General features: G+C 43.6%; 1 long non-coding RNA gene across 4 annotated transcripts in view; it reads left to right on the top strand.

The window, feature by feature from the left end:
- The first annotated feature begins 2,957 nt into the window (after nucleotides 1-2,957).
- LOC132524132 (uncharacterized) overlaps nucleotides 2,958-18,570 on the top strand; it is an 80,140-nt gene continuing 64,527 nt past the window's right edge. For all 4 annotated transcript variants that reach the window (XR_009541802.1, XR_009541804.1, XR_009541801.1 and 1 more), the window contains exon 1: nucleotides 2,958-3,166. This is a non-coding gene — a long non-coding RNA (uncharacterized LOC132524132). The remainder of the gene's footprint in view (nucleotides 3,167-18,570) is intronic.

The following is an 18,570-nucleotide window of genomic DNA, read 5'->3' as shown; positions in this document are numbered from 1 at the left end:
TGAGGGAGCCTTGTGGGTGCCGGGAATGTCCTGAGTCATGTTTTAGGTAGTGCTTACTCGGCATTATACTTATGGAAAAAATTCATTGAGCTTTACACTTAAAATGTGCTTACTTTAAATATATATGTTATAATTCAATGAAAGATGAAAGACTATGCCTCACTGACAGATGCCTGTAAGAGTAAATTGCTTGGCATTCCAGCCTCTTCGGGCTGTACCAGGAAAGGAAGGAATAGCACAGTTTCTCAAGGGACAAGGAAAGCGTTTGCATGTGACCAAATTATTGGGTGGGAGCATATTGGGTTCCTAAAGAGCTTTTGCCATTGTCCTAGGTCTTCCTTCCAGATGACCTCTCCTCGTCCCCTAGGTACTTAGGGTCCCATCCCAATATACCTGGACAGTCCAGGGCATCTCAGGGGTCCTTGTCACCTCCTGGTGTTACTATCTACTTCCTTGTGCATCCCGCTCACTTAGGCTGGGAGCTCCAAGGGCAGGATATTGTATTGTTATTTTTATTTCTCCAGGACCTGGAGCCCAATATTGACTCCATGAAAAATTATTCAATTCATGAAACTCTTATGGTTCTGATCCTGCTTATTTGTCACATGCTTTTGTCATTAACAATTATAAAATGCAAATGGAAAAACAAATGTATGCGTCAGCATGAGCATATGCTTCCCCATGAACATGGTTCGTTTGCTCCTAACTACTTGCTGTGCCTCGTATTTTCCTTGTTTCCCTATGAGGACCAATCTATTAAAATATTTGAAAAACTTCTTGTGGAAGGAGAATAATAGAAAACAAGGAATTTACAAAGTCTTTGACTCCTAGGGAAATGTCTTTTTTAGTTTTCCAAGTCTAAGAGGAAGGCATCAGTTCCATTTTCCCAGGCATTCAGAGAAGCTTTTTCCTATCCTACTTAAGATAGAGCTAGATGGTGCCTTTAAGAGGACCCCTGGTACTCACTGAAAAACACATCCCATTTGCCTTTTAAAGCAGCCTGAGCTGGCTAGCAGGGAGGCCTTGGATGTCCCCAAAGCTCCTTTTCAAACCTCTCTCCCAGCAAAGGTTGAAGTTTGACTCTGATCTCGGAATGCTGCCTGTCATTTGTTGGTGACTTTCTATGACCTTTGAACTTAGCTTACCCCCTCAGCTTGGCTCTTGCCTCTCAGCCCAGTTGTGATGCGTCAGCTACTCTCTGTGTGGACTCTTGGGATAGGTTGCTTTTTTTTTCTGGCTTCATAGGCTGCATGCTACAATTCATGCCTAACCTACTGACCTTGGGCAAGAAATTATTCCTCTTTGGTTGGATTTACCTAGTAAGAATCAAGGCCACTGGTTTACTTTAAGCTCCTAAGCCTGACTTAGAGAAATTGGGTCCAATAACGTAGCAGCAAGGAGAAAGGGTTACTGATCCATCAGGAGTGGGAAGGTTCAGCAGGTAGGACTGGGTTGCTTCAGAGGGCAGTTAGACTTTTGGGGATGTAGTCCTCATTTGTTTATTTATTATTATTATTTTTTGTTTGGGAGTTGGAGCTAAAGGGGTTGGTGATCTCTGTAATGAGTTAATTTTCAGAATTATGGGGAAAAAAACAGTTTCTTTATATTTTCCAGCTAACTCTCACTATGGGTGCTTCAAATAGTACAGAAAGACTGTTATAGGTTGAAATGTGTCTGCTCCCCACAAATATGTTGAAATCCTCACCCTTAGTACCTCTGAATATGACTTTATTTGGAGATAAGGTCTTTAGGCCCTAAGGCAATGTGACTGGTGTCTTTATGAAAAGGGGAAATTTGGACACAGAGACAGATGTGTATAGAGGGAAGGCAATGTGAAGACACAGGGAGAAGGCTGCTGTCCTCGTGCCAGGGAGAGAGGCCTCAGAAGGAACCAACCCTTGCAATCAGACTTCTGGCCTCCAGAACTGTGAGCGATTATATTTTTGTTGTTTCAGCCACCAAGTCTGTGGTACTTTGTTACAGCAGCCTAAGAAAATGAATACAAAGGCCTATGAAGGATTTTGATTACAGGACATGAAGAAGACTTGTGAATATTGAAAACTTTGGTGTAAACTAATTAAAGCCTTTTTTAAATTTAATTTTTATTTTATATTGGAGTACAGTTGATTTGCAATGTTGTGTTAGATAGGAAAAGAATCTAAAAATTAAAATCTTTAAAAAGTAGGAGGTGAATAGGTAAAAGAAGATTGAAAACATGATTGTTTTCCAAGTAAGAGATAGACCTGTAGGGAAGATCAATGGGTCAAAACAAGCCCAAGCAAAACCACCACCTTGAATAAAGAGGATGACTAAGTTAACAATAGCCCCTCCTCCACCAGCCTCCCTGGGATGGGCAATTGTGAGTTGTTGCATCTCTACCAGTGGGTTTGCTGAGCCTGGGGCCATGTAAACGAGTTCTCTTTCTGTCTTCCTGGTCACGGGAGTTTATTCTTTTTCACAGTCAATTGGAAAAGAACAGTTGTAAAGGCATTTTGAAGAATACATGCTTGGGGTGTTGGGCTACCTCTTCTTGGCCTGAAAATGCAGCAGTGGAATCAGGAATCACAAAGAAAACCATATAGCCTAGCTTTTATTTTTCAGCAAACACTTCTTGAATGCCTGCTCTGCTCCAGGTGCTGGCTGGGAGCTGGGGCCAATGCATGGTTGACTAAAAAGCACACAGTCCCTGCCCACATGGCACTTGGACCCATTGTTTAAGAAGCAAGCTTAGACTTGAGCCACACAGGACGAAAGTAGTGGCAGGAAAAGAAAATGGTTTAATAATTTGAGTGGCAGCAGGTTTGGGAGGGTTTAGTGAGGGCAAGGAATGGGGAAGGTTTGGCAGGCTGACAAGACAAAGGTCCCTAACCTAAATCTATGAGTCAATTAGTGCTCTTTTTTTTTTTTTCTTGGGGTACGCGGGCCTCTCACTGCTGTGGCCTCTCCCATTGCGGAGCGCAGGTTCAGCGGCCACGGCTCACGGGCCCAGCCGCTCCGCGGCATGTGGGATCTTCCCGGACCGGGGCACGAACCCATGTCCCCTGCATCGGCAGGCGGACTCTCAACCACTGCGCCACCAGGGAAGCCCAACTAGTGCTCTTCTGAATCCACTTCCTGCCACTGTCAGCTTCCCCCAGTCAGAAAATTGCATGGTCTCCTGTCAAAAGTAAGTTCTAAAAGAAAAGGATGGGCTTTGAATAGCAATGTCTGTGTTTCTATGACTGATTCTTCCCTGGCAGTGAGAAGGAAATGAGTGAGCCCCAAGACTGGCGGAAAAGCAAGTTCTTTTTTGGCATGTTTCAATTTAAAAGGCAAATTTTGTTTTTAGATTGTTCTTGCCACCCACCTTGAAAAAAATTAATTTTTGAAAGTATATTTCCCCTCAGCATCTATTTGTCTGGAAACAAAAACCAGCTCTTAAAATTGTGTTGCAATATGTATACTCTGAGGTGTGAAAATAGAGTCTTCGAGAATCTTGTAGATATTTGAAAGATTCAAGAAAAGTTCATGGCTCAGCATTGCATCGTGTTCTGTGAGAGCCCAGAGGGGCCAATTCTCAATGCAGGTGGAAGATAATTATGCAACTTCTCTCAGGTTTCTCCTGCTCTCAGACAGGGTCTATTTTTATTCTTCTGGAGGTTGCTGGGAAAATCTTCAGAAGCCACCAAGAGGCCCAATAGCCGTCAGGAACTTTGTAAAGAAGCTGGGAGAGGCTGAATCACATCCAACTCAGGCCCTTGATTTCCCCTGGGCTGTTGTACTCGGTCAGTTTCCTTCTCTCTCTTCCACTATCCACCTTTGCCTGCCCTCCTCTTCTGCCTATACACTTGAGCTTTCCAGCAATACACCTCGGTTGTAAGCATCTGCTTGATTTAGCCCTTTAGGCTAAAGAAATTCAGACCTCTGTTAAATTAATTAAACAAGTGTCAACTAAAAAAAATGCACAACGTGAGAGTTTTAAGTTAAGTTTTATTAGGGGCAAAATGAGGATTATAGCCCGGGAGACAGCATCTCAGATAGCCCTAGAAACTGCTCCAAAGAGGTAGGGAGGCTGGTCGGTGTTATACATGATTTCAGTGAAGGGGGTGTACCTGCAGTTGAGCACATATTTTGGCAAAGGCTTGCTGCGAGTCACGAGGAGCAGATGTCACTGTTAATGATTTCAGTGCTTTTCTAGATATGAGGTGATGCAAGACTTGGGCTCATAAAATCTTCTGAAAATATCTAACTATCTAAGGCCCTGTTCTGCCAGTTTTTCCCGGAGCACAGAGGGCCTCATTCCTGCTCTGCATCTTGAAGTCCTTTCAGGGGGTGTTGAAGGTCAGCGGCTGCAGCAGTTCGTGCTTAGTCCTTGTAGAAGCAGATGGCAAGTGCCAATTTGTAGTTGGCACAGGAACGATTAGACTGAGGCGTCTCTAATCCCATGGCAGCCTACGTAAGCAAGCCCAAATCTAAGCCCGTAAACGCCTCAAGTTTACAAGATCAAACAGATCAAACACTAAGGACAATCGATCACAAGCAGCCGGCTAGGATTCAAGCTATAGCCAATCAAATCACTTCGTTTCTTTGTTTCCGTACTTTCTCTCTCTGAGCCTTTTCTCTAGCTTCTGTCCCGGGACTGCTCCTAACCACTTCCGGTTTGGTGTTGCCCAACTGGAATCCATTTTGCTCAAACAAACTCAAACTTTTTAGTTGCCCTGGTATATCTTTTTTTTTTTTTTTCTGGTACGCGGGCCTCTCACTGTTGTGGCCTCTCGCATTGTGGAGCACAGGCTCCGGACGCGCAGGCTCAGCGGCCATGGCTCACGGGCCCACCAGCTCCACGGCATGTGGGATCTTCCCGGACCGGGGCATGAACCCATGTCCCCTGCATCGGCAGGCGGACTCTCAACCACTGCGCCACCAGGGAAGCCCCCTGCTTTATCTTTTAACACTCCTAATCAACTGTCTGGGAATTACAGACTGTCATACAGGATGGAACCTCTGACAGAAGAGCTCTTTTTCAGCATTTGATCAGGTTTTCATTACCTATTTGAAATATTAAAATGATCTATAAAGGTGAAGGAAACCAGGGAACTGTTAAACCTGAGAAAAAAACCACCTGATTTTATTTTGTGTTCATTTGCTAGTTGCAGAGTGCCATCACATATGCCCAGCCCTGAGCTAGGCATGGAGATAAGTAAGACTCTATTTTTGTCCTGAGACCACAGCCGTTTCGTAGGGAAGAGAAACATCCAAGTGGTCATAATGAAGTGTAGCACAGTATCACAGTGGTTCTCGTAAGATGCGAGAGGGACCTCTGCGGGGGGTGGGGTGGGGTGGGGAGCAATCAACAGGGAAGGATTCAGGCAGGAGCTGGTGTTGGAGCACAATGGGGTAAGCCAGTAGTTGTCAGCCAGTTGAGAAAGGAGTTTCAGGCAGAGAAGAGCAGAGAAAATGTTTGAAGACATGGAGAGCATGGTGCGTCCAGCAAACTGCAAGGGGTAGAGGTGGGGAAAGTGTGGTCGGCAGGTAAGGTATGATGGAGGTGGGAGGGTGGGCAGGATAGGTGGATGGAGCACAGATCAAGAAGACCCTAACATGGTCTGGAGTTTATCATGCTGGGAACCATAGGGTCGGACTTGGATCCTGCTGGTAGGAGGTTGGAGGTGGGTTGGAGCATGGTGAGCCTGGAGGCAGGGAGGCAGGAACAAAGCTGTTAAGAGTGCAGTTTCTGGTCCCAGAAACCGGGGGTAGGAACAATCGCACCTCCGGTGAATCTGTTACTATGATGTCAGGAGCATTTGTCCTGTAATCTCACCCCAGCACACTGAGAACATCGGATGGGATGCACTCTACTTCCTTAAAGATTGACTAGACCAACTGTTTAATAAGCATACTAGCAGCTTCCCTTAACTGTGACAATCTTCCCAGCTTTCCAGCCCAGAGAAAATGGGCGAATTATTGGGACTGTCTCTGGCACTGGGTACACAGCAGTGAATGAAATGGACTGAAGTCGCTTCCCTGGAGGAGCTTACGTTCTAGTCGGGGGTAGAAAACATAAATAAGTCATCACATTAGATGCTAGGTAACAAGGAAGGTGCTGGCCAAAATAAACATGGGAGGAAAACAGGGAGTGCCGGGGGAAGGCGGCTTGCAATTTTCACTAGGCACCAGGACAGCTTCAATGAGGTGATATTTTAACAGATAGGATCCCTGAGGACCTTTGTGTCAAGGGTTGAGTTGTCTAAAGAGAGGCCACCTGTGATCCAACAGTGTTTGCGGAGGTGGGAGACCAGGTGGACCATAGGAGACCTGGTGATCATTCTGGAAGGAGGTTCTAATCTGTTCCTCGGCTTGGAGCTGCTCCTGAATATTCCAAACAACTCACCAATCCCTCCTTTCCTTGACCCTCAATTTATTTACTAAAAAAAAGAAGTGTGCAACTCAGCTGTAGCATCTGTTTTGCAGGGAGGCCGTTGTCTCTGACTCAATTTTCCAGCTGGTTTGACTATCAGGACACAAGCAGGTCATCTGACTGGCCCAAGGCCACACAGTGAGCAAAGGGTTCAGCCAAACATGAACCCAACCTTATTATTATTATTTAATTGCACAGTTTCTGGGAACTTTGTAGCTTTGTAGCAGATGGGATGCTAATCACATTCACTGAAAACTTAAAGGAGGAGCCTCAGTGCAGAGCTCTGCATCTGGCTCAAGAAATGTGTATGAATCATTTCCCTCGTGGAGAAGACAAAGCTGGGAAATACCCCCTGCCCCCCATTAAAAGGCCATTTTGCATACGATGGCTGTTCTAGTGCAGCAGCAGTTTGGTTTCGCATCTTCTTCAAAGAAGTCACTGCAGGGCCTCAGCTTTGCCCAATTAAGTTACCTTTTCTCTTTTTGCCCCCTTCTTCTTGCCTCTTCCCCAACCACCACCCCTCCCCGAGCAATTTCAAGTTCATACCCAAACTACTACAGTGTGAGGGAATTTCTGGGTGCAAACCGCATGCAGTTGTGGGTGAAATCTTTGGGATAATTGCAGTGAGGTTGAATCTGACACAAGTTGAGACAATTTGAAAGTCACCTTTTGGGCATTCTCATCTGTGACTGTCCTTTATGTTTATATTAATATGTTTGGGTTAAGTTTTTCAAGCTAATACATTCAGCTTTAGTTCTCTCAGTTTGGGATTTTTGTGTCTTTTTAAGCTACAGAACGCTATTTTCAAATGAAGATTGATGCAAAAACTTGGTGTTGCTTTCATGGAAGTTCCATTGGATCCTTGCCCAATAGGCTTCTCCACTCTCCTCCTTACCCATCAACAACGCTCTGTGACTCATGGAACCTCAGGCAAAGGTCTTCAGCTCCCTGCACCTCAGTGTTCTCATCTGTCATTCGGGTCCATGATGAAGAAGTATAGTGAGGTGATGCATGAGGATGTCTGTTTTTTTTTTTTTTTTTCCATACCACCAAGCAATTCTCTGACACCGGCTGGGTGTCCTACGATTCAACTCAATTCTGACACTATCTACTCAGAGATAGCATCAGATCCCACAGACTAAGGGCTCAGTTGTAAAAGACTGCCCCCCACGTCAGATGCCAACTGCAAACCTAGGTTATCATCTGGGCTTCTGACCAACCAGCTATACGTTGGAGGTTTCCATGACCTCTTCCTTGGGTTTGATTAATTTAGTAGGGCATCTCACAGAACTCAGAGAAGCATCTTACTTCCTAGATTACCAGTTTATTGTAAAAGGATATAACTCAGGAACAACCAGATGGAAGAGATGCATAAGACAAGGTATGGAGAAGGGGCCTGGAGCTTCCGTGTTCTTTCTGAGAGCACCGTTCTCCCAGGCACCCCAGTGTGTTTACCAACCCAGAGGCTCTAAGAAGTCCATCCTTTTGGGGTTTAGCGATACCTTCATTACAAAGCTTGGTTGATTGAGTCATTGGCCATTGGTGATTGACCTCAATCTCCAGCTCCTCTTCCAACCCCAAGTTGGGGGGTGAGGCTGAAAGTTCCAATCCTCTAAGTTTCCCCTGTCAACCAGCTCCCATCCTTAGGCTACCTAACGTCTTTTCAAAAGTCACCTCATGAACATAAATTCCAAGGGTTTTAGGAGCTTGGTGCCAGAAATGGGGACGAAGACCAAATATATATTTCTTATAAATCACAATATCACATGCACACACAGTGACTTGCATGCTAGATGTTCAATTAGCCTTCCATTCCTTGACTCATTCTTATTTGGGCTCTAATTCGTCCTCTTTATTTTTTTGGTTTAGTATCGCTGCTTCTGTGATCCACAGGGCTGAAGCTTTACTTACCCCATTCCCATTCCCTGACTCCACTCCAGGCTAAGCCCCTTCACCCCAGGGAGTTTATTTCTTGTTTTCATCCTTTTCACTGCCTTTCTAGGTGCCCCCAACATTTTCCCTCCAGATCATTTCATTCTGCTCTCTCTTCTCCCACCCCCTCCTCTCTAAACCCCTCAGCCACCAACAAATTATTTTCCTTTTATTACAAAAAAATTGGAACACACATAAAAGTAGAATGGATATATGCCTTACAAAAATAAGGGTATTTTATTAAATATTATTATATATTCACAGGAACATTATCATACCTTACAAAACACAATCCAGATACTTTGTTAATGTTATTTAATACCCAGTCCCTATTCAATGTCTTTTTATGTTTAGTTTGTTAGGATCTGAATGCAAATAAGGTGCACAGGTTGTGTTTGGTCCTCTTGATCATTCGTACCCTTTTCCCCAATTAATTCTCCCGAGACAAGTCCTGACCACTGGGTTTATAGTCTCCTCTTTTTATCCTCCTTTTGGAAGTGATTAGAAGGCAACGTCAAAGATTAAAGACAAGCCCCATCTTGATAGGGTCTTTTGAGCATTCTCCATTGCATATTTTAAAGTCTAAAGCCCTGCATTTATAGTTTAACACGTAAACTTTCCGTTCTTTTGGGAAAGAGACATTTTGTTAATGACACTCTCTGAGGAAAATGGAGGTGGTTCAAGTAGAATGCTTAACACTGCCCAGCACATAGAAAATACTCAAGAAGTTTATGGATTCTCAATTGGCAATGATGGTCATTATAATTATTGCATCTCAGAAAGCAAGACTTAGGGTCAGCTGACCTATGTCGGAAATCTTGGTTTTCTACTTGTGATTAGGCATGTTATAGAAAGAATATCTCTAAATCTCCCTTTCATTAATTATGAAATGAGAATGATAACATCGCCTAGCACTTCAAGGAAAAGAGATAGTGTGGATAAGACGCATATAATATTACTGGGTACACAACAGGCCTTCAACTAAGGGTACTGTATATACCATATATGTAAAATAAAAATATTAAGTCATTCATTACCATCCACCTTATTTCTGTTTCTTCCCTATCTTTCAATTCACATGTGGACAGGAATCTATATACGTTTCAATGTATATGTGGTATAATAGAATATTTATTTAGGATTCTAGGTCTGTACTCATTTTTTGGTAGCAACCTAGCCTTAAGCAATTCTCTCTACCAGCTTGAGCACAGTTTATTCATTTGTAAAATAGGAAGACTCACATCTGTTGTGAGAACCTTACAAAGTCAGTATAATATTCACATAGCTTCCACAAGGGAGAAAGGACTTTCAGCAAGAGTGCCTACTGACAGGCTGAGTCCAAAGAACACAGAATGGATTTTTAAATAAATGAATACAAATTCCAATGCTATGATTACATTCAGGAAGTAATTCATAAGTACTGTCTTTTTAAAAAAAAATCACATTAATCTTCCTGGGTTTACTTGCTTTTCTTTGCCATTGAATCATTCCACCAGGATTTCCTATGTTTTGAAGATTAAGAACTACAAAATGCTAAAGATAAGTTGACTCTTGGAGGTCATGTGTTAAGTGGGAAATCACCTTGATGCAGTGGTACCCTCGAAGTGTATTACCACGTCACCTACCACAGTGGTCAGGAACATAAAGACTCAAGTGCCAGATTAAGATGTTTGAACCATGTGGTTTAATAAACACACAGTGAGAAGCAAGGGGGAAGAGACGGATGATTGACACACCAAAGCTGGCTACAAACAGGGTTAAAGGACCATACTCCTTGAATCCTGTATTAGGCAATGCCTATAGTCTCTCTCTGTCTCTGTCTCTGTTGCTTCTTCTATCTCTCACTCTCTCTTTGTTTCTCTGACACACCAGCCTTCCCTGCTGGGGTTATGAGGTGGACCAGAATTCATAATGAACAAGGGGGTCTGGAAGGGGCTTGAGGCAAACACAGACTTGCTTTTACGAGACAGACAGACAAGTTTTCTTGGTCACAGCTGTAGCTTGCCAGTTGGCCTGCTGGCTTTTACCTGTGTGCTGTAGGCAGAAAATTGGTAGAGCCAAAATAGGTGTTCCCAATGAATGGCCAACTTTCGGCCTGGTGAATTCTGAGTACCTTAGTGTCTTAATGTAACTCTGAATATTTCGTCTTTCCCACCTACCACCAGTACTCATGCTCAACTTACGTTATCTATGTTTAATGTGTCTCACCAGCCACTTACATCTCTTAATTTCCTCTATCCTCATTGGTCTGTTTTTCTTAGTTTACAGAGTCGAATCAAACATCCTTAAACAATACAGCAAACATATATCATCATGCACTACAATTCTGTGTGAAACAAGCCTGGACTTCCACTATCCCTTAATCTTCCTCCTGTTCTCAGATTGAGACATAGAAGCTTGAGGGAAGGAATGGAGACCAGCTTCAGACATTAGAAGCAGACAAACATCCCAGCAACCGCACTGGGTCTTTCTGGAATACATTTGGAGGCAAAAGGACTATCAATGCATGTCAACCTTCTGCAGGCCACGTGAGACAGTGGAAGAAAGGCCAGGTGGGCCTGGGTTGAAACCCCAGTGCTTCCAATTGACTGAATAACATGACCCTGGGAGAACTGCTTAAATTTTCTAAGCCTTCTTTCCCTAGCTTATGAAATAAGAATAGAATCATTTTCTGGAATTATATGAGAAAAGGCATGCAAAGAGCTAATTGTCTAGGGGGGCTTACGATGAGACGCATATAAATGTGAGTTCTGCTGTTCTTCCACACACGTCTTCCGATGTCTCTTCATTCTAGGCTTCAAACTGTCCCCAAGCCCATGGCGTTTACTGTACCCATCAGACTCAGGCTGCATTTTTGACTCAGGATGGTAACAGGGAGTGCCTCTGCTGGGTTTCGGGGCTCCCAGCAGTGAGGGGGCTTTGCCTTTTGGTGGGAACTCTCCTGCCGTGGGCACCATTAGCTGCTCTCAGTGAGGTCTCTTCGGCGGATGCTTCATTCTAGACCAAAAGTGATTCAAAGAAGACACAATAAATTGTGCTCAGGGCTGACAACCACGGCTGCCAAGGACAGAGCTGCACAGAGCAGGCCTTCTTGTTCTGTTAGAAGCACTTGGAGCCCCTGGGGTAAAGTTTCCTGTAAGTGTGGGTGTTAAAACCGTTTGTTTTGGTGTTGTTTTTGATATGCACAACTCTGTCCAGAGGCTACGACATGCAAAGCCTTGCCAGAAAGTCATCACAGAGGCATAAATAATAGCGTAACCACAACCTGAAGCCCAGCAGTCATTCTCCACGCTCTCAGTCCCCGACGCCCCTTCTCTGGTCTCCAGCTCCAAACTTGTAGAGGTTTCTGCAAAGAGGCGCTAGGTGGAAAAATACTACAAATCTCTCTTGGCTCACCAGGGCCCGCCCATGCTGGGATGGGGAGAATTCCAAGGTGAACAGGCTGCGTTATCACCCCAGACTTTCTTGGCACAAACAGTCCATTTCCAGCCCTGAAACGTATTTTCAGAGGGTAATGGACAACCAGTCCCAGAGTAAACACAACACAGCCAGTTTGCAGGTGTTACGTTCCTTTGTGTTTGCCAACCAGATGTTCCTCTCTGGGACTTGGTCTTTGGCTCGTTGGGCTCCCTGAGCTGAACAGAAATGTCACTCTTTCTTGCCCTTTTCAATAAAATAAAGCAAGGTCTTCAAAGGACAGGGCTCAAAATGAGCTGTAGATTTCACTTGCAAACTATTAATCTATTTGTGTCAAGTTCGTTCTTTCTTTTTTTTCTTCCCCCACCCCAATCTGGATTAGGCCAAGAAACACAAGTCATAATAAACATGTGAATCTTGACCTTTAAAAAAAAAGTAACTACTATAGCACAGCTATAAAATTTACCCTGGGGGATTTAGGCTGCAAAATTCACGCCCGTGTCCCTGTGCTCTGGTTTGGCACGGGGTGCAGCGGACACCAGCACACACTCCAAGGCCAAAGCGGGAAGGTGCCAGTGCTATTTCTACCGCTCCCGGTCAAGACAACCGGCGTGCTGTGGACACTTGGGGATATTTGGACGGCATACTCCCTCTCTCTGTTTAGCCAACTGTGCTGAGCAACAGTGGGTCAGCTTGGAGAAGGCTGAGTGCTTCTAGAATGTCTGACAGATTGAGGGAGGTGGTGAAGTAGATGAACTTGGATTTAGGACCTGAGACTTTCAAAAGCCACTCCGAAGTTCAATCTCGTGTCAATAGCCTAGAAAAGTTCCACCTGGTTCTTGTTGAACAAATCTTGGTCTGAGCATTGAACTGGTGTGATCATAGCTAAGTGGAGATGTACAGGAGGCCCCTTTTACTATTAAACCTTAGAATTTGGGGGCAGAAAGGAGCTCCTCATTCTTTCATCCAGTTTGGGAGTAGCATCAGGTCATCACTCCTCAGTCACTGACTTAGCGCTATTCGTTCTCCCTGGGATAATCCCAGAGCACAGCAACCTGGGCTGCCCGGGGATTCCTGCCACTTGGGACCCCCCCTCCCAGTCTTTTCCCAGCCCATGACAAAAGGAGGTAACCCTAAAATGTCCTAAAGCTTAAAGTTTGATTGTGGAAAATGCACACAGCATGGTTGACTGCATAAGAAATTCAATGTCACACGTACTGTGTGTTCCTCAAAGCCCTAGAGTTATAAGATCTATCTTCTTTGTGAACTTGTTTGATTCTAATTAATAATACCTTATGCAGCCATAAGTGGTTATGGTTTGTAAAACACTTTGGCTTACTTGATTCAGGACAAATGTATAAGGCAGGTGGAATTAGGGCCCCTTTGCAGGTGAATTAACTTGGTGACTGTATGTGATTTCCCCAAAGTAATTTACCAGTCAGACCAGACTCCAACTTTAACCTCTTAACTCTAAATCCAGGGTTTTTCCAAGCAGGCTGGGAGTTCACTGCGGTAGGTGCCACTGTTCATGCGGTATAGATGAGGACATTGAACAGGGATTAAACAACTTTGCCTACAAAAAGTAGTTTGTGACAGAGCCTGAGAAACCTGCTTTTCTTGACTCCTAGTCCGATGTTCCTTCCGGGTCTTCGGGAAGCTGCGAAGGGGGGAATCTGAAAGTGGCAGAGATTTTGTGATCAGATGAAAAGAAATCCAATATGTAAATCCTATTTTCGAAGTGCTTATAAATTTGTAGTGTGTATGTCATCACAATTCATAAAATAAAATAGCAAAAAACTCTTTAGTACGCATCTCTTCTATTTATGGAATCTATTGTCCAACTCTCCTTTTATATTATTACAATGTTTGTGTGTGGAATGTGTCACCTGTTAAATCAGTAATTTTGTATTCAAGACATGGTGGGTAATTCTATGCAGGCGTTGCACTTGAATTTCCCATCTGCTGACAGAAGTGATGGAGTCAGTCACAGCCTTGCGATTTCTTTTCAATGAAATGCATTTGTTTTCCTTTTTCATCCTAGTTTTATGAACAAGATTCAGGGGTTCGCTCTAGACTGACAGAGAAGATGGAGACCTGGGAATTAGTTCTGTCACCTGCAGAAGGATTTGCTTTCCTTCCTGTCCATGTGTATTCAGACAGAAAAGCACATTCAAGGGAGGCGCAGCAACTCCAGGGGACGGGACCTGCTGGTGGAATGTCAACTATTAGGTTTGCTTGGACATCATCCAGTGGGCTTTCCCGGTGAAATACCACAGGGCAATTCTCTATGACATTTCAATTCTAAGGTATGGACCCCTCCACCCCAGGCCAGGTCAAGGGTCCCTGATATGGGCTTTCTCTGATGCCCTGCACTTATATTGTTTGGCCAACTCCACTATTAAACCCTTATATGTCTATTTTCATTATTATTATTAATTTATTAATTTATTTTTTGGCCACGCTATGCAGCTTGCAGGATATTGGTTCCCTCACCAGGGATCGAACCCAGGCCCTGGTAGTGAAAGTGCTGGGTCCTAACCGCTAGACAGCCAGGAAATTCACTATTTTCATTATTAATTAGAGTCAAAGGGTCTAATACAGTGCTTGGCATCCTGCAGGGGCTGATGTGAAGCAGTTGAATAAAGGCATGGAGGAATGACCAACGAACCTTAAATATGGCCTAATAGTGATCTCCCCTTTCTCTATAGGCTAAACGTTTCAATATCCACTCAAAATTTAGCCCAGCCAGGAGGACCGTCGTGTTTTATTCTCTAAGCAAAACGAAATAGCTCTTTGTGTGTTGATAGACTTGCTCTTGGGTTTAAATTTTCTAAGCCTTGCTTGATGAAGTTAGGATGTAGGTATCTGAAAGCACCCCCTGGTCGTGACGGAATTAAGTCCAAATTCCTTGCCGAGCCCCCAAGATCTTCCTGCTTGTGCCTGACTCTGCAGTGTGGAGTCGTCAGCCCCAAGCTTGTGGCTGTCCAGCTCTCCTGGCCTTACTGTCCACACACTCTTGTTCCTCTGCCTCTTTGCATGTCCTGCTCTCAATCAGGAATGCCCTTCCTCCATCACCTTTGCCTGGAAAGCTCCTACACATATTGGGGAACCCAAATCAAATGCCACCTCCCTTTTTTCCTTAAAACTTTAAAAATCCCTCTTCACCCTCCCCACCTCTTGCTGGTACCTTTTATAGCATTTTGTTTATGTAGTAATTATTGTGCCTATCACATTTAACCAGAATTACTAGAAATCCTTGCCTCTTTATATGGGCAGGTACTGTATTCTATTAATTTGGGTATCCCTTGAACCTAGGAAAATATCTGGTACAGATTAAATGCTTAAATCTTTGTCAGATAAGCAACTGACTGGCTGAATGAATGAATGAGAGGGAAATAGAATGTAGAATGACGACACACTTTTAACTTATGAAAAAGGATGAGATGGTTTATTCATAATTTTAGATCAATAGACATTTCTAGTGTGAACTACTGGATGACAAGCTTCTGGGTGACAAGCCACCCAGCTCAGTACCTGGCAATATTAGGGGTTAAGTAAAGTTTTGTTGATTGAATGAAATAGTTGTATGAACAAGTGGTCTGAGATTCTCCTGCAATTATGTAGGTTGACCTCTGGCTTCGTTTAGCTTACGTTTGGTGATCTTTTATTACAAGCCTGCCCCTATGCATTTCTTCTCTCTGTTCCTGTTTAATTCCTAAGCATTGGGGACGCTAATGCCCCCTTATGATACACTGCAAAAGATGATACAGGGAAGTTTAGAAACTTTGTGAAATATGGTATTGAATACCAAGTAAAGGCTCACTGGTTATTTTCAAATTTGACTTTCCTTCCTTGGGTTTCTAGCATCCGAGATCATTAAAAATAGATAGCATTTTAGGCCATTTTAAACACCTATCTTACTTTATTTCCACCATTATTTTTGCTTTCTCTTCCTGTGGTTCTCTGAGGTTGAAGAGAGAAACCTCAAGGTTACTTTCAATATCAGACGGTTTCATTGCTCAGGGCCCACGTTCCTAGGTTAATTTATTCTCAACATTCTGCAGCTTTTTATAAAAAGATGGTTTGCAAAACCGTACTTTATAGTCAAAGTGTAGGATTCGAAAACTTGAAACTCAGATTAATGTGACCACTCTAGTGTCATCTGGATTTAAGTTTTGAGGAGAAACCGGGAATGATGCTCTTAGCTACCTAAGGAAATTAGGTGTCCCTCTTCTCACAGGACAAAAATTTTTGAGCACGTGCCATGTGCCAAGTACATAGTCATGGTCAAATGCTTCAGGATGACAAAAAAATTAATGCCTTTTATTACAGATTTTTAACATTTCACCTTAAGTTTAGGTCATGCTTTATAACTGTTTACAGAAGTTTTATGTGTGTACAACTAATCATGAACATGTTTATTGTTTTTATTAGTTACACTGTGCTTAATCAATATCTGTTGAATGAATACATGATTGACAAGTAAAAAAATAAGTAAAATGTGGAGAGTATATTCAGCTAGATGATCTATCTGATGTGGAGGTCACATTCAAGGCTTTTATTGATATTGACATTTCACCAGCAACTAAAGAGCAGACAACAGTTTCACTTTTGATCCTAATGTTCTCTCGTTTTTAATAATCCATCTGGGACAAGGCTGAAAATCCTTACTTACCCCACCATCAATGCAGCTCAGATCCATCTCCGATTTTTTATTTCCTCACCCCCTTTGATTTCCTTCCTTGTAGCATTTGTATCCATATCCATTTCCTTCCTAGATTACAGGTTTCTTTGAGGCAGGGACTTCCTTATTGATTTCCTTCTCCCCACCCCAAAATCTACTGTAACGTGTAATAAATGTCTGTTGAATAAAATATGGACTTGCTCAAAGGAACAACAGACCCCCAAAAGTACAAAAGATAGAGGCACCTGAGCATGTTGACATTTTTTATTCTGCTTGAATTTTGTCCACACCAATGACTGAAGGTCTTCTGTTTTCCCCTCCCTTTTCTCCTAGTTGGAGGACTTTATGTACACTTGTTAAAAGAATGCAAATGTTGACTGGTGAGTCATTGATTGAATCTCAGAGAGTGAGGAAACAGGCCTCGGAGGGCCTGGCTCCACTTTCCCAGGCACCAGGCACAAGGCTGCTGGTGCAAAGTCCCTTGTGAAAGTCAGGCCCGAGTTCTTGACAAGCTGCAAAGGCACACGCTTTCAATTTTGCTCTGAAACAGTGTCTGAAATCAATACCCATCACACAGAACATGGCGGAGGCTGGGAGGCTGGCAGGGCTGCTTCTGACATTTCAGGAGCATCTCAGCTGTCCCTAAGGGTGGTGGTCTGGCCTTGTTCAAGCCCACGTGGTGCTGGGCAGGGGGAGCCTGAGCTGTTCTCTCCAGATACCCTGGAGCAGTTTTGAGCCCTGAGAGCGAGTGGGAGGAAAGAAGATCTGATACCCTTGGCTTGTGTCTGGTCCAGCAGGGCCCGTTTTAATTCATTGAATTGATCTGTAGGGCTGATGTCAAAAGAAAAAGTGATTCATTTTGTTGCTGGCAAGAGAAATGGAGAGAAATGAGCCATTCTGGGTGGATTGCTAAGGCGGATCCATGAAGAGGTAGATGTCTGGCCCACCAGTGGGTCAGGATATGGGTGAGCTCCTGACATACAGTCTTTGAGACAATGTGTGCAGTGTCCAGCATGGTGCCTGGTGGATCGTCCATGTTCCTGAGTCTTGGAGCTTTTCTCCGATATGTTACACCTAAGTCTTTTCTTGGAATTAATATAGGTGCGTACCCATTTTAAGCAAGATATACCATAAGGGCCATGTATACTTCTGAAGTAGGGAGCTATTTCTGGCACTTCTCATTGGGTCAGTTAGCATCTAGTTACCCTCGTGGGGTACCCCCTTTTCTCCCTGATCTCCTTCTTCCTGCAACTCCCAGCACCGCCAATTGTTTATCTGATGTGCCCTGAGGCTCATCTCTCTCCTGAATTATGGTAACAGGGCATCCTAATTGATCATTCTGTCCCCAGATTCTCCTGTCTCCAATTAAGTACATCCTCTGCATTCGGAGTACTCATTCTCACACAGATAGATCATCTTCATTTCCAGGTATATTCTCCAAAGCTTCTCATTATCATCGGTAGAGTATTGCCAAAATTATCTGAATTGGGTTATTGCATCTTTACCTCAGCCCACATACCAAACCCTGTCTCTGGCCTCTCCTTTCTGTACATTTCTAGGAATGTAGGACAGTTTGTCTCCTCTCAGACATGACCACTGTACTGTCAACTAACTCTGTTGTATGACAAGCTCCTCTTCACCTGCAAGACTCTGCTCAAACACCATTTCTTTTCTGTAACTCTTCATGTTTTCCTGACACAAAGAATTAATCATTCTACCCTGTTCTGATCCCTTATAATGTTTCACGTACCTTTATAGCAACATTAACCATTCAGTGTTATTTTGCTATTGATACTTATTTTCAAAAAATCTTCCATAATAAGCTATGAAGGCAGAAATTTTAATTTGTGTTTGAACGTTTTGTGCCCATCATGGTTCCTGCTAGTTGTCTAGTAGGTGCTTTGACAAAAGTCTGGATTTCATTCTTTTTAAATAAATTTATTTTTGGCTGTGTTGGGTCTTTGTTGCTGCACGCGGGTTTTCTCTAGTTTCGTTGTGGTGTGCAGGCTTCTCATTACTGTGGCTTGTCTTGCTGCGGAGCACGGGCTCTAGGCGCATGGGGTTCGGGCTCAGTAGTTGTGGCACATGGGCTTAGTTGCGCTGCAGCATGTGGGATCTTCCACCCGTGTCCCCTGCGTTA

Source organism: Lagenorhynchus albirostris, chromosome 1, assembly GCF_949774975.1.
Source record: "Lagenorhynchus albirostris chromosome 1, mLagAlb1.1, whole genome shotgun sequence".
NCBI classification, from domain to species: Eukaryota; Metazoa; Chordata; class Mammalia; order Artiodactyla; family Delphinidae; genus Lagenorhynchus; species Lagenorhynchus albirostris.
The sequence above is the reverse complement of the archived record's forward strand: the minus strand, read 5'-3'. Positions and strand labels throughout refer to the sequence as shown.